The sequence below is a fragment of the Aphelocoma coerulescens genome, assembly GCF_041296385.1.
Source record: "Aphelocoma coerulescens isolate FSJ_1873_10779 chromosome W unlocalized genomic scaffold, UR_Acoe_1.0 ChrW_unloc_scaf_1, whole genome shotgun sequence".
Lineage (NCBI taxonomy): Eukaryota > Metazoa > Chordata > Aves > Passeriformes > Corvidae > Aphelocoma > Aphelocoma coerulescens.
Genome location: NW_027184080.1, coordinates 18,994,262 through 19,008,046, shown reverse-complemented (window position 1 = coordinate 19,008,046; position 13,785 = coordinate 18,994,262). Strand labels below are relative to the sequence as shown.

Genomic DNA, 13,785 nt, shown 5'->3' with positions numbered 1-13,785 from the left:
GAAAATAGGAATCAGGCCTTGGTCTAAACTTATCCTTAACATTGCATAGATCAGCACTTCCAGTGTCAAATATGAATACAGAAAAATAGCCTTTTATTCCATCCAGTCTTGGTCACCAAATAAAGCAGGATGAGTTTTTCATAACGAACATCCAAAATGGCTCCCTTGCAAGAAAACTGTCATTTTTCTGCACTTCTGTACATCAGGTTGACTAAGTTGGATGATTAGGTGCGCTCTAGATTTGAACACCTAACTTTGAAACTGTTGAAAATGTTTCTATAAAACATTCAAACATTTATTCCTCTCTGCTTCTCTTTATTACATTGGAATACTCTTTCCCTACAGATTGCACATTTGAGCTCATTATTAATAGCTGCTGGGTTTTGAAAAGAAGGTGATTTTTCCCATGAAAAATTAAAATCACTCAAATTTTAGTGTTCCAGAGATTAAATGACATATCATTTTGAATATCTCCCTTTGAAGGTTTCTTTACCACAAGATACACAATCTACACACAAAATGGGCATAAAAAACTACATAGCACTGAGAGTGAACAACAGCGAGGCTGCAGATGATAAATGAGTATGGCTTAAATAATAAATTTTAAGAGCTCTGCTTTATGTATTTGTATGTCTCACACAACCAGATACATTTACCCATGATCTTAATTAATCACAGTCTTCAAAAAGCATTATTAATATTAAAATATTGTTATCTGGTCCTTCTTATCTTCTAGGAGACTGACTCAACAGTTAGGAACAATTTCTTCAGATCAGATGTACTCTACTATGACAATCCAAATGGCACAAAAAACTTTGTGCAAAGTTTATGACCGATACTTTTCTGAAAATCATGCCATTGACTTCGGAGTTTAAGTAAGGATTTGGAATAATAACAGTTACCATTTTATTTTAAAATACTTTGAAAATGTTTTCTAGTTTTACATACCAAAGCAATATGAACAGTGAATTCCACACCAATGCCAACAGAAGCAACCAGGATAACCACAGGCACTGCACTCAGCTTTATTCCAATTAGACCCATCATGCCAAACAGCTCCACAGTCATCAGAGCCAGCACCACCACCTAGATGATTTCAAACAGCCATTAGTAACTTCTCATACTCTAGACAAATGAAGAAGAAGGATATTACAAAACAACATGGGGACTATAAAATATATTCCTCATATCATTCCTTCTCCTACCCCCAAAGACAAGCCATTTTTCTTTGTTTCATTGTGCTCAATGGAAATGACCCTCTAAAGAGTCAGTTTAAATTATTATTCCAAGAACCATTTAAGAGATCAAGCATCACTTTTCTATTGGTAACAATTTATCAGTGTGATTTGAAAAATAATTTTTTTCTTCCTTCTCATGGATATTCACTGGAATATAATTTTTCTCTTTTTCACCTGTTTCTCTGAAAAACCTTTTAGAAAAACTAATTTTCAAATAACTGCATTGGAATTCTTTTTGTAGTACTCCAAATGTAAGTGAGGATGACTCCAGAATAGGTTTAAAGCCCAGAAGAGGGTGAATGTCATAATTAGCTGATGAGTCTTAGGTTACAGGGGGCCTTTGAGCATTAAAGATACTTGAAGGGATTTATATGGACAATGCAAATAGATAAATACAAGGGAAAGCTTTTATTTTTCTTTCATCTACCTTGTAAAAAATAATAAGGGAAGGGAGGAAATCCATGAAATAAACTTCAAAGTTTCTAAAGCAAAGCAGGAAAAAGAGACAAACTTAAAAAGCAATGTCAGACTGAAAATAAACCACCTTTCCAAGGGATAAAAGTATGCACTATAAATTATTTCATAAGCTAATGAATCAAGAAAAATAACATAAATTGCTTGATTCAGTGCTATGAAAAATATTCTAGACTAAACATTTAACTTTTAACATACTTGCTATATAAATGTATAATACAAAAACTAGCAACTGTTTTACATTTTTCTAAGCCACACAACATTTATGAAACCATACACATTAACCATATAACAGTTTATGGAATTTAAACATAGGAACATCATAATCCAATTTAACTTGAATGTTTAATATGAGGCTTATGGTACCTTGCAGAAAGCTTGGAGGAGTATTCTCTTTAATTTATAATTTTATAACTGTTTTTCCTCAATAGCCCAGTTACACTCTATTCTCAGTGTGTACTGTACAACCTAACCATTTCAGTCTTTCCAGAAAGACTGCATTCAGAAACCAGTGGGAAAATTTACAGGCAAGTTAGTCACAAGCAACTGCCTTGAAAAATAACATTGATAAACAGAAGGAAGGAAAAACTAAATAGAAATAACATTAATATTTAATAACATTCTAAATTTTCCTAAGTGTCTTTATTTTTCATGTTAATGGGCATCTGAACAAAGGTAAAAATTCATGTATCCTTATAACAAAACCTTTAAAGTTGCAAAAAGGTGGACAAAGGACAAAGGTTAAGGTGGACAAAGGTTATAAAGGTTTGTATCTTTAGCATGAACTCTACCCCCTAAAGCTGAATAAATATATAATTAATGATGCAATATACATACTCTATTAGATGCCCAGACATAAACAAAACCTTCCTGATTATAGAAAGAGCTATGCTGAAAGGAATTTGACTTCAACAACGACCCTTATAATAAACTTACAATGATGCCAGATGTCCAAGGGTTCAGGAGGAAGAGGGCACACACCAGAAACGTGCAAACCAAAACCACACTAATGGATAAAAGGAGCCAGTGACGAAGTCCAATATACTGCTCCCAAAATAGAAATGGATAACCATTTGGGTAGCTGGCAATCCCCATACCAGCATAGTTATTACAGATAGCTCTCACTTTCTTGATAGCTTCCACAAAGTCAGAAGTTTCACGCAATCCATTGAGGTAGAAAGGAAACTGAGCATATTCTATGGGCTCAGCTGCTGGAACTAGGAAAAGTATAGCGATGTTTTAACATGTTTGGGAAGGAGATACACAGACAGCATTGTTAACAAGACACTTGTTCTCTATAGCAGAATGCTTAAAGGTGTTGAATTTAAATGTTTGCATCTTTGGAACAACTGACACTTAAAACACTCTAAATAAAGGAAATTACTATATTTGTGATAAACACAGCCTTTATCAAGTCCCCAAACAATTCTATATCATTTAACAACTACAGATTTCAATATATGTATGCAATCTTCACCAGCTTTGTACTGAATACCTGTCCTAGGGTTTGGATACATTGAAGCACAGTTAGCTTGTTACGAAATCACATTTTCAAGAGCACCAGTCCTCCCCCACATGTACTCTCCCATTCCCCACTGGTGTCCAACTAGCAATCCTCCCAATAAATTACTGAAGTGAAGTAAGGCGAACCAACATTGCTGCTCAGGATGCAAAACAGTGAACAGCACAGAGTGGGAGGGACAGAAGGAGAGCACCCACTCACACAGACTCTTCCCCAAAATAGCTCTTGTACCATATTGGTGTTGGTATCTTATACATATGAGCTAACTAGATGAAATTTCCTTACATATAAAAAATTGAGGATAAACATGATGAAATTCAGGAATTTAATGCAATCTCCAGGTTTCTCTCACATACAGAACTATCAAGTGACATTAGGAGCAATGCTTATAAGTTCGTAGAACTTTGCTGGAAACTGTTATAAACTCATTTTTCAACATGATAAAACCCTTCAGTGGTGCCACATTACACTAGATTCAACAACTGCACTTGTGTCCCGAGTCTACAGAGTAACACAATATATTGTTCTGTTTATGCTTCTGAGCCCTATACAGCATCACCCAACTGTAGTTACTAGGTCTTAAAGGAAGGGTGAGACCACCTATATAAACTGTAAGACATTAAGATAAAATGTTACTTACTTCTCAGCCTTGTTTCTGGCATATAGTCTGCTTTGTCATGGACCCATTCTGGGTGGGGAGGCCGGATGTTGGCTTGTGAGGCAGCATAGGCCACAGGGTCATTACTAACCCAGGCTGTCAGGTAGATGTAAAAAGCATTTGGGTTAATGATTCCATCTGCATCCACCAAACGTTGTTTAGTCAACTGCAAAATGCAAAAATTAGAAGCCGTTCAGAATGAGTTTTGCTTTCAGGGCTCTTGCTGCAAAGCTTAATACAAAAAGCCTGGAGATGCAACACACATATAGGAGGGGGGAAAGAAAAAGACAAATAGCATTAACTTTCACTTGAAGTGACTTACCAGAAAACTATTGTTTGAGAATGAAGAAAAATCTAAACAACTACAGCAACAGTGGAAAGTGGTTATTTATAAACTAATATTTATATAATTTTTATAATACCCCCTAAATCAGCAGATGGTTCCAGAACAAACTGAATGATTTAAATACAAATTCAAAAAAACTGTCTGTAACCGAGGGTGAAAAACAGCAGAATTGAAGAAATGTATTTTAAAGTAAGGGGAAAAAAACTTGGCAAGAGTGCCTATACATGCCCGTGTGCAGTTAACCTCTGTTATTAACATTGAAGAAAATGCCACCCAGTAAATGGAGTGGTTTGGTCCAAAATACTCATTGCTTACTTATTTACCTTCTGTGAGATAAGAATTAGGAGAAAGCATAGCAGACACAAAATTTAAAAGAATATAAAGAAGTTTATTAACAGACCTAAAAGGAAGAAAAATTAAAAAAAAACAGCCCACACCTTCAGAACACCTCTCCTCCCCCCACCTTTCTCCCTTCACCGACTGACAATGCAAAAAGACAACCCTTGAGATTTTCAGTCAGTTTACCACTTCTATAATAACCTTGTTCAGTGCACTTAGGGAGAGGAATCTGTCTTGCTCATGCTATGGAGACATCTCCACAAGAAGTTCTCTCATGGCTTCAATATCACAACGAGACAGCCGCCTGTGTTGGTTTCTGCTCGCATGTGAGAGTCCCTTCCCCCGACTTACAGCTTTTCCCAAAACTGCTTTCGAGGGTCCAATCTTGAGCTACTGGGGTACCATTTTAAGGCTGAGCTGTTCAGAAACAAAGGTTCTCTTCACCTATCTCTGGGAGCATTTCATCTCTAGAAATAGAGGCCCTCCCCCTTCCCTGGGAGCAAAAGGGTCCTCATCATCTTTATCTCTAGGACTATCTCTGGGACCATCTCTAGGAACAGAGGTCTTTCTCCTCCTGATTTGGAGCAAGAGTCCTCATCACTTCCATCTCTCCCTGTTCAAACTTCTCATCAAATTACAGCTCTTTCAGCATTTGCTTATTTCAGCACAGGTACTTTTGCTCACAAGTACAGTTTGAAAGCGCTACCCTCCATGCTTTCATGAAATTACAACGGGTACTCTGATATATCATAGTCTATCACCACCATAGCTTTACAACAGAATTTCAGCTTCTAAGCATCTCCTCTTTCTCCTCTCTCAGGGTTTCAGCTCTTCCTTCTTTACTTAATGTCTGCAGGCTTCATCTGTTCTGGAGGAAACTTACAGCACTAAAAGGGTTATTCTCACCCTGGCCTTGCAGCTGGAATTCGCTTATCACTGTTGGTCACATGATCTTTCCCAGGCAGCGGGCAGCTTCAGCTGAATCTTCGGCTGCACTGGAGGGGGAGGGGGGTGTAGAGTCGGGCCGTGCTGTCTGCACGTAACAAGGCTGTGGGGGGGCCGTGGATGGAACAGGGCCACACAGCTCCAGGATGGCTGTGTCCTGGCCCAGCCGGGGCCGAGCAGGGCTTGGCCACGCTGGGCCTCACGGACCCTGCCCACTTACCTATCCCAAGGCCGGAAGCAAGAGAGAGCTTTCCCAGGGTTTGTCCATTCTTAAATGTGGACCACAAAGGTGTGTCAAGCTTTTTAAGCGGCTTAAAAAATTGTCAATATTCAAACTAGCCAGTTGGTAGGTTCTGTCAGGTCATAGAAGAAGGTGTAAGCACCTCTTTGCAAGAAAATCACTTCCAGAGCTATGATAACCCATGACACCTCCCCCCCACCCCCCCACCCCCCGCCTCCACATACATAATTTTGGGTTTATTGTGGTTTGGTTTGATTTATTTTGGATTTCTGTTTGCTTTTCTTCTGTGTGCTTCAGCCATCTAGTAAGTAGTAGAGTGAACCTTACCAACAAACTTTGTCATCCTTTTGCTTTTATATTAAACCTGTTTTTGTCAATACCTTTGTCAGTGATTCCTTAAGCATCCTTAAAACACTAATTCAGGACAATGGGGAATCCACAACTTCTCTGGGCAACCTGTGCCAGTGCCTCACCACCCTCTGAGTAAAGAATTTCTTCCTAATATCTAATCTAAACCTACCATCTTTCAGTTTGAAGCCATTCCCCCTTGTCCTGTCACTACATGCCCTTGTAAAAAGTCCCTCTCCAGCTTTCTTGTAGGTCCCTTTAGGTACTGGAAGGCTGCTATAAAGTCTCCCTGGAGCCTTTTCACCAGGCTGGACAGTCCAATCTTTCAGCCTGTCTTCATAGGAGAGGTGCTCCAGCCCTGTGATCATCTTGGTGGTCCTCCTCTGGGCTCGTTCCAACAGGTCAATGTCTTTCTTCTGTTGGGGGCCCCAGAGCTGGATGCAGTACTCCAGGTGGGGTCTCAGAAGAGCAGAGTAGAGGGGAAGAATCATCTCCCTCAACCTGCTGGCCACGCCTCTTTTGATGAAGCCCAGCCTATGGTTGGCTTTCTGGGCTGCAAGCACACATTGCTGAGACATGTTGATCTTCTTGCCAACCAACACCCCCAAGTCCTTCTCCCAAGGGTGGTTCTCAATCCATTCTCCGCCCAGCCTATACTTGTTGGGGTCCCTCCCCCGCACCCTGTAGCCCTGGGAGAGGGGCCCTGGGGGGGAGGCACGGGGTTTCCCTGCCCCTGGTCAGCCTCGTTCCCCATTGGTTGGTTTGTGTTCCCCTGCGCGGGCAAAGCAGCTCGGGCCCCGACTGTAAGAGTCTCTCGGGAGAGCCCGGCCATGCAGCTGGGGAAATAAACATCTCTGAAACATCTAGCAAGAGTCTGTCCATAGATATATTTCTTTTCCACGGGACTCCTGGTTTGATATATGCGAGTTACAGTAATCCCCGCTGTAACATATGGTGGAAGATTGCGAGCAGAACGATCCCCGCGACTGATTTGTGTGAGTAAACCCTGGAAACTTTGGATTCCTCTTCTTGGTTTTGTTTTGCTATTGCATATCTGGACTATGGAAGAATTGTGGGAAATGGGGCTCTCTGAGCCACAGAAAAAAATGTATCTAGAAGTAAAAGGAATCCTTGAACAACAAAACAAAAAAGTATTTGAACCGGGAGATCTTGAACACTTCTTTATGTGGCTTTTCAAAGAGTTCCCCTATATTTCCCGAGACTTACTTTTTGATATCAAACCTTCTGGATATCATCAGGAGTGTTTCTGGAACGAGATCTGCGATAAGCTAAGGGATGGACGAGCAATAGAAGCTGTCCGTGGATCCTTTATAATCACTGACGCTCTTGAGGAGCATTTGTATGGTCCCATTACCCCTAAAGCAGAAGATCATACTTCTCCCGTGGCCGAGACCGCGCGGCCGCCATCCTGGGAGCGCATGACTGCAGCTGTGCCGATGGAGGTGCCTGCGCTGGATGCGCCCGGCCCCCTCGGGAGCGCGCGCCTTACCGCAGACCCCATCACTGTCTCGGGGTCCCCGGCTACGCGGCCGCGAGTGAGGGAGCGACGCCGCAGGCGCCATGGGTGCCGTGGGCCACGAGCAGCCAGGAACCGGAGGTCAGCGTGGAAGCCCGCTCTGAGCACACGGCTCGGAGAGCCCTATGCAGGGAGAAGCGGCGGTTTCCACAGCGACACGAGAAGCCGCGCAGTGCAGCGCCGAGCCGAAACGAGGCCGCTCTCAAAGCAGCGTGGAGTTTGCAGAGCGGAACCGCTCACAGGCCACGGAGCCAGCGGCGATGGCAGCGCGGGGCCGTGCAGAGCCCAGACACGCGCCGGAGCAGCGTCGTGCAGAGAGCGCAGAGCGGCCGCGGCGCGGGGGCCTGACCGAGACGTCGGAGTCGGCGAGGCGGCGGCCACGCGGGACCGGCACCCACGACAGACACGCAAGCACGTGATAGGAGACGTTCTAGCAACGAAAGTCACAGGAACTGTGAAATGGTACAATGTCAAAAACAACTATGGATTTATAACACGAGATGATACAGGGGAAGATTTATTCATCCATAGAACTGCCATTAAAAGGAATAACCCTAAAAATTACCTGCAAAGTGTAGGAGATGGGGAAGTTGTTCAATTTGATGTAGTGCAAGGAAAGAAGGGTTTACAAGCAGCGAATGTTACTGGGCCTGGAGGTATTCCCGTCAAAGGCAGCCGTTATGCACAAAATTATAAACAATATCCATTCCAGCAATTTCCCTACCCACAGCCTAATTTCCCCTTTTACCCTATACCCAATATGAACCCTTTCCTAAGTTTACCCTATCCCCAGTTTATTCCCAATCCGTTTTTTCATCCATGGTTTCCCTCACAAAACCCTGCCTTTGCCAATTGTTTCCCCTACAATTCCTCTCCGATGCCGATGGGGGGATGAAAAGGGGGAGGGAAGAGATTGAACCCTCTCCTGCCTCAGTTTCCCCACAGGCATGTCCAGAGAGTTCTGTCTCCCTTCTGTCAGCCCTAAGATGTTCCGCAGAATCTGTTTGGACATTTAAAGACTCAGGAGGGTGGCTTGTTTTGTTTTGAAACTGTTCTTGTTATGTTTATCCAGTTGTCTTCATTCTCCTTTTATTAAAATAAAATGGGTGAGATGTTGGGGTCCCTCCCCCGCGCCCTGTAGCCCTGGGAGAGGGGCCCTGGGGGGGAGGCACGGGGTTTCCCTGCCCCTGGTCAGCCTCGTTCCCCATTGGTTGGTTTGTGTTCCCCTGCGCGGGCAAAGCAGCTCGGGCCCCGACTGTAAGAGTCTCTCGGGAGAGCCCGGCCATGCGGCTGGGGAAATAAACATCTCTGAAACATCTAGCAAGAGTCTGTCCATAGATATATTTCTTTTCCACGGGACTCCTGGTTTGATATATGCGAGTTACAGTAATCCCCGCTGTAACATATACTTGTCCTTGGGATTGCCCTGACAGAGGATTGGGACCTTGCACTTGGCCTTGTTGAACTTCATGAGGTTTGCACAGGCCCACCTGTCAAGTGAAAGAGATATATTGTATTTAGTCAAGAAATTCAGTGATTTTGAATTTTGTAAGGAGCTGTATTGAAATTAGTTAAGAAATCTATAGGTTTCTGACTTTGTCATAATTTTGTTATTTTAGCTGGTTTTAGTTTTAATCAATGGTTAACTTTGTTTTAATAAAATAAGATGGATATCATGGGAACAGGAGGAAGTAACTTAGGCCTAACTCTGATAAATGTACTGTACCTGTATTAAGGGGGTTGCTACACCCCAGAAGTTTTAGTCAAAGGGTATTGTTTTAGTTAGAGGAGCCTTGGAGTTATTTTATAACTAGAGATGAATAGATGTCTAAGTAAGCAATTAGAACAATAAGATAATAAATGGGACACCCTAAGAAGGGAAGGTGCATGCGTGATGATGCCTAAAATCACAAGCCAAACAATATTAAGATGATTAAAAGTGGTTACCTTTAATGAAGGTCCTTCATGGTGCAAATATGGCAAAAAAGGACATGTGATACAGGACTCTGATAATTTTATGTTTAACAAATTGGCATACTTAACAGAAATCATTCAGTTAGAGGAACAGTTAATTAGGTAATCCCCCCCTTTTGGTTCTGACCCTACTGAAGCCCCCCCCCCCCCCCCCCCCGGCTTCTAGCCCCTCATTTATTATGTCTATGATATATGGAGAAAATAAGACGTCCTTGGTTCACTATAGTGGCAAGACTAAATAAGATTCCGGGAAGGTTAGCTTATTGTTCTGAAATCTAAGAGAAGGGGTAGGAAAAGTACTTGAGTTAGTTAAGGAGCTATATAATTATATAATAGTAGTCAACAGAGCTACGAATATATGGAAGATGTATAAAAATCAAAAATCTTTTTGGCATCACTAAGACTTAAAAGGTCATCCAAAGGACAGCAAAAAAAGATGAAAATACAAGAATTTTTGAGACCACCACCCAGAATTAACAGAAAAGAACACTAGATGGCAGTATCGCTCCACAGAAGAACAGCAAGAAGACATGCTACACCTTGTCATGGTTTAGCATAGTTTGGGTTTTTTGTTAAAGAGGGCTCCATCAGCCACGGAAGTGATTCTTTGCAAAGAGGTGCTTACAGCTTCCTCTCGACACAATAGAACCAATCAATTGGCTAGTTTGGATATTGGCAACTTTTTTAAGCCACTTAAGAAGATTTTGAGCCAAACCACTACACTTAATTGGTGTTTCTGCCCGGTTTACAAACTGAACCCGCTACACACCTGTACCTGATGAAATAAGGGGCTGAACTCAGAAGAGGGGGGCTAAAATTTGTAGTGTAGTGACCTTTGAAAGTCTTTGTTTCATCAGACATTCTTGGCAAATAAATGACTGTCTGTCTCCGACTTTGGCCAGAATTGTTATTGTGAATGTTCATTCAATAGCTCCTGGCTATTGGATTTAAACCTCTTTGGCTTAAGCCCTTTGTTTCAGCAGCCTATCAAGGTCCCTCTGGATGGTATCCCTTTACTCCAGTGTTTCGACCGCACCACACAGCTCAGTCTCATTGCCAAACTTATTGTGTGCACTCAATCCCACTGTCTATGTCACTGACAAAGATATTAAATAATGCTGGTCCCAATACCGACCCCTGAGGAATGCCACTTGTCACTGGTCTTTACTTGGACATCGAGCCATTGACAGCAACTCTTTGAGTGAGACCACCCAGCCAATTCCTTATCCACTGAATGGTCCATCTGTCAGATCCACATCTCTAAAATTTAGAGAAAAAGATGCCATGCGGGACAGCGTCAAATGCTTTGCACAAGTCCAGATAGATGGCACCAGTGTTCTACCTGCTATTTCTTCATTCATTTAATAGTGAATCAATAGCATATACTGGGTCTGGTTGGGATGGAGTTCCCTAATGTCCTGGGTTGCAGTGTATTCTATTACCATCCTCATGAGCTGTTGAAATCAGGTGGGGCAGTGTTTCCTTGCCTCCTCCCCCCAGATTATCTTGCTGTTAATGGCCCATCAACGCCCGGCTGCATGACTCAGAGATAACTCCCTCCGGACTATCTTCTGTTAATGAGCCTAATCAACACTTGGCCTCATGACTCATTACCCCATTGTGAGATGCTCCACCCAGAGGGAGGAACCAAGCATTCCATGCTGGATATAGTCTGAGATTCACAACACCAAAGACAACCTTTCCACTGGATTTCCAGAGGACAGGAGCTACACAGCCACCACTGGACCTTCTGAGGAAGAGCAGACCCTTTTTCTACAGGATCACTGCTTCAGGAAGACTGCAGCCACCATTCCATAGGACTGCTACCACCACCCTGATTAACAGGGTGTCTGGTTGCATCCTGACTCTGTCAGTTTAACCCAGTGTTTTCTGCCTTTATTTATGTTTTTTCCCCCCTTATTTTATTTCCCTATTAAATTGTTATTCTGACTTGGTGTCTCCCACTAGTTTGTTTTCAAACTAGTACACCTAACTTTGTCCCTAGCTTCCTGTGTAATTCCCTTTTATTCTCCCAGGCCGCCTGTCCTTGTTTCCACTTACTGAACGCTTTTTTTGCTCTGAGTTTGCTCAGGAGCTTCTTATCCATTCACGGAGGCCGCCTGGCATTTTTGCCCAATTTCCTCCTTGCTGAGATGAATTGCTCCTGAGCTTGGAGGAGGTGATCCTTGAAATTCAGCCAGCATTCTTGGGCCCCTCTGTCCTCCAGGGCTCTATGCCATGGGACTCTACCCAGTAGGTCCTTGAAGAGGCCAAAGTCTACTCTCCTGAAGTCCAGGGCAGTGAGCTGGCTGCGAGCCCTCCTCACTGCCCTGAAGATCTCCAGCTCTGCCATCTCATGGTCACTTCAACCAAGGCTGCCTTGAAGCATCAGATTCCCTACCAGCTCCTCCCTGTTGGTGAGCACAGGGTCCAGCACAGCACCTCTCTTTGTTGGGTCCTCAATCCCTTGTGTAAGGAAGTTGTCACTGACACATTTTAGGAACCTCCAGGATTGCTCTTGTCTTGACATGTTGTCCCTCCAACAGATATTGGGGGTGGTTGATATCACCCATGAGGACCAGGGCTTGCGAGTGTGAGGCCGCTCCTATCTGCCTATAGAGGGCTTCATCCACACCATCCTCCTGGTCAAGTGGTCTGTAGCAGGCCTCCATGCCCCCTCACGGCTTCTTGTGCAGCTGCCCCTATTAAATTTTCTGTTGTTCTTTTCTTTCTCTGCCTCTGTCTTATGGTTCTTTTACTCAGAGTTCAGATTGAAACGCAGTAGACCCGGAGTTTTTCTTTGGACTCAGGTGTTTATTATTTCTTATCTATAGTACAGCTGCACAGTATGTGCCACTAAGTTCACAAGGTGAAAATGGCCCCCGAGTTCTACCTTCCAAGGTCTACCTTCCAAGGTCTTTTAAAGCCCAAACTACCCAATTATGGAATGCCAACTAATTTATTTTTACTTATAATCCAATAACTAATCATTCATGTTCCACACTGCGGGTTTTTTGAACCAATACCAGATCACCCAGGCTTGTGAAGAAGAAGGAAGAATAAAGAAGAACTAACCTATGACAGCTGCTGTGGGGTCAGCGGCTCTGACCCAGGAAGAGGTGACCGGTCCGGAGAGATGGTCCCGAAAGAGATCATCTTCCAGAAGCCCGGTGTCTTCCCTCAGCTGCTAGCTAGGAAGGCCTGTGCAGAAGCTGTCAGCTCTTTAGTGATTATCAGCTCGTGATTTCAGCTTAGCTCTGCAGGGCAGCCTCCAGGCCAGACCAGGGAGAGAGACTAGAGGCCCGTATAGCTGTTCCGCACGAGGTAGCTTTATTAGTTCAGCGAAGGGGAGCAGGGGACGAGCATCTCTCTGCCCTCGCAGGGACAGGGGGCTAGCTCTTATAGGGATACAGGGGGTGTGTATCAGAAGGTAAGGGCCAATGGGTTACAAAAGATCTGCATAGGGTCTCCCAGAGGATTCTGGGTTTGCCTTCTTCTCACTGTAACTGAAGAGTAGGTCCCTTTCCAGGGGAGTTCTGCTGGGAGGTTTAGGCACTCTCCTTATCTCAGCAGACATCCCTCCAGGGCAGGGGCTGGGCATACCCCACACTAACCTACACCCAAAATCCTCCATCTTGTTACATGTATATTACTATATCCCAGAAACCTAAATTTTCTACATCACTACATATTCCACCCAGTGATATAACAAACTTCTTTTTAATTACACAGCAACAATCTCAGTGCTATCACATAATTTGGGAAGCCTTTCCCAAGGCCTCAGGTCAAATGCAGTGTGCTTTTGAGGATCACTGCCTGTCAGCACTGAAAGACTGAAATGCTCTGAACGCAGGGTTCCAACATCTCCCCCTCCTATTTGAACCATGAACACTGCTTTCACTGCTTTGTTAAACCACTGTCGGATACACTGAAGTAGACAAGGTACAAATACCATGATGACTATAATGACAATCAAAACGTACATTCCCACTTTCAAAAGCTCTCTCCACAATGGAGAGAGGCTCAACCAATCAAACAGATTTTCCAACCATGGTCCTCTTTCAACTTTGAGTTTGGTGAAACCTTCTTCTAATTGTTGAATGCTCTTGTGTATTGATACCGAATGGTCAGAAAGGTTCATGCAACACATTCCATCAAAGTGC

General features: G+C 43.3%; 1 long non-coding RNA gene across 1 annotated transcript; it reads right to left on the bottom strand.

Annotated features, from left to right (window-relative positions):
- Window positions 1-871: 871 nt before the first annotated feature.
- On the bottom strand, window positions 872-4,040 carry LOC138102738 (uncharacterized). The gene is made up of 3 exons (XR_011147503.1): window positions 3,875-4,040; window positions 2,649-2,929; window positions 872-1,086 (listed from the first exon to the last, which is right to left on the bottom strand). It is a non-coding gene; the product is annotated as an uncharacterized lncRNA (long non-coding RNA).
- Between the last annotated feature and the right edge of the window lie 9,745 nt (window positions 4,041-13,785).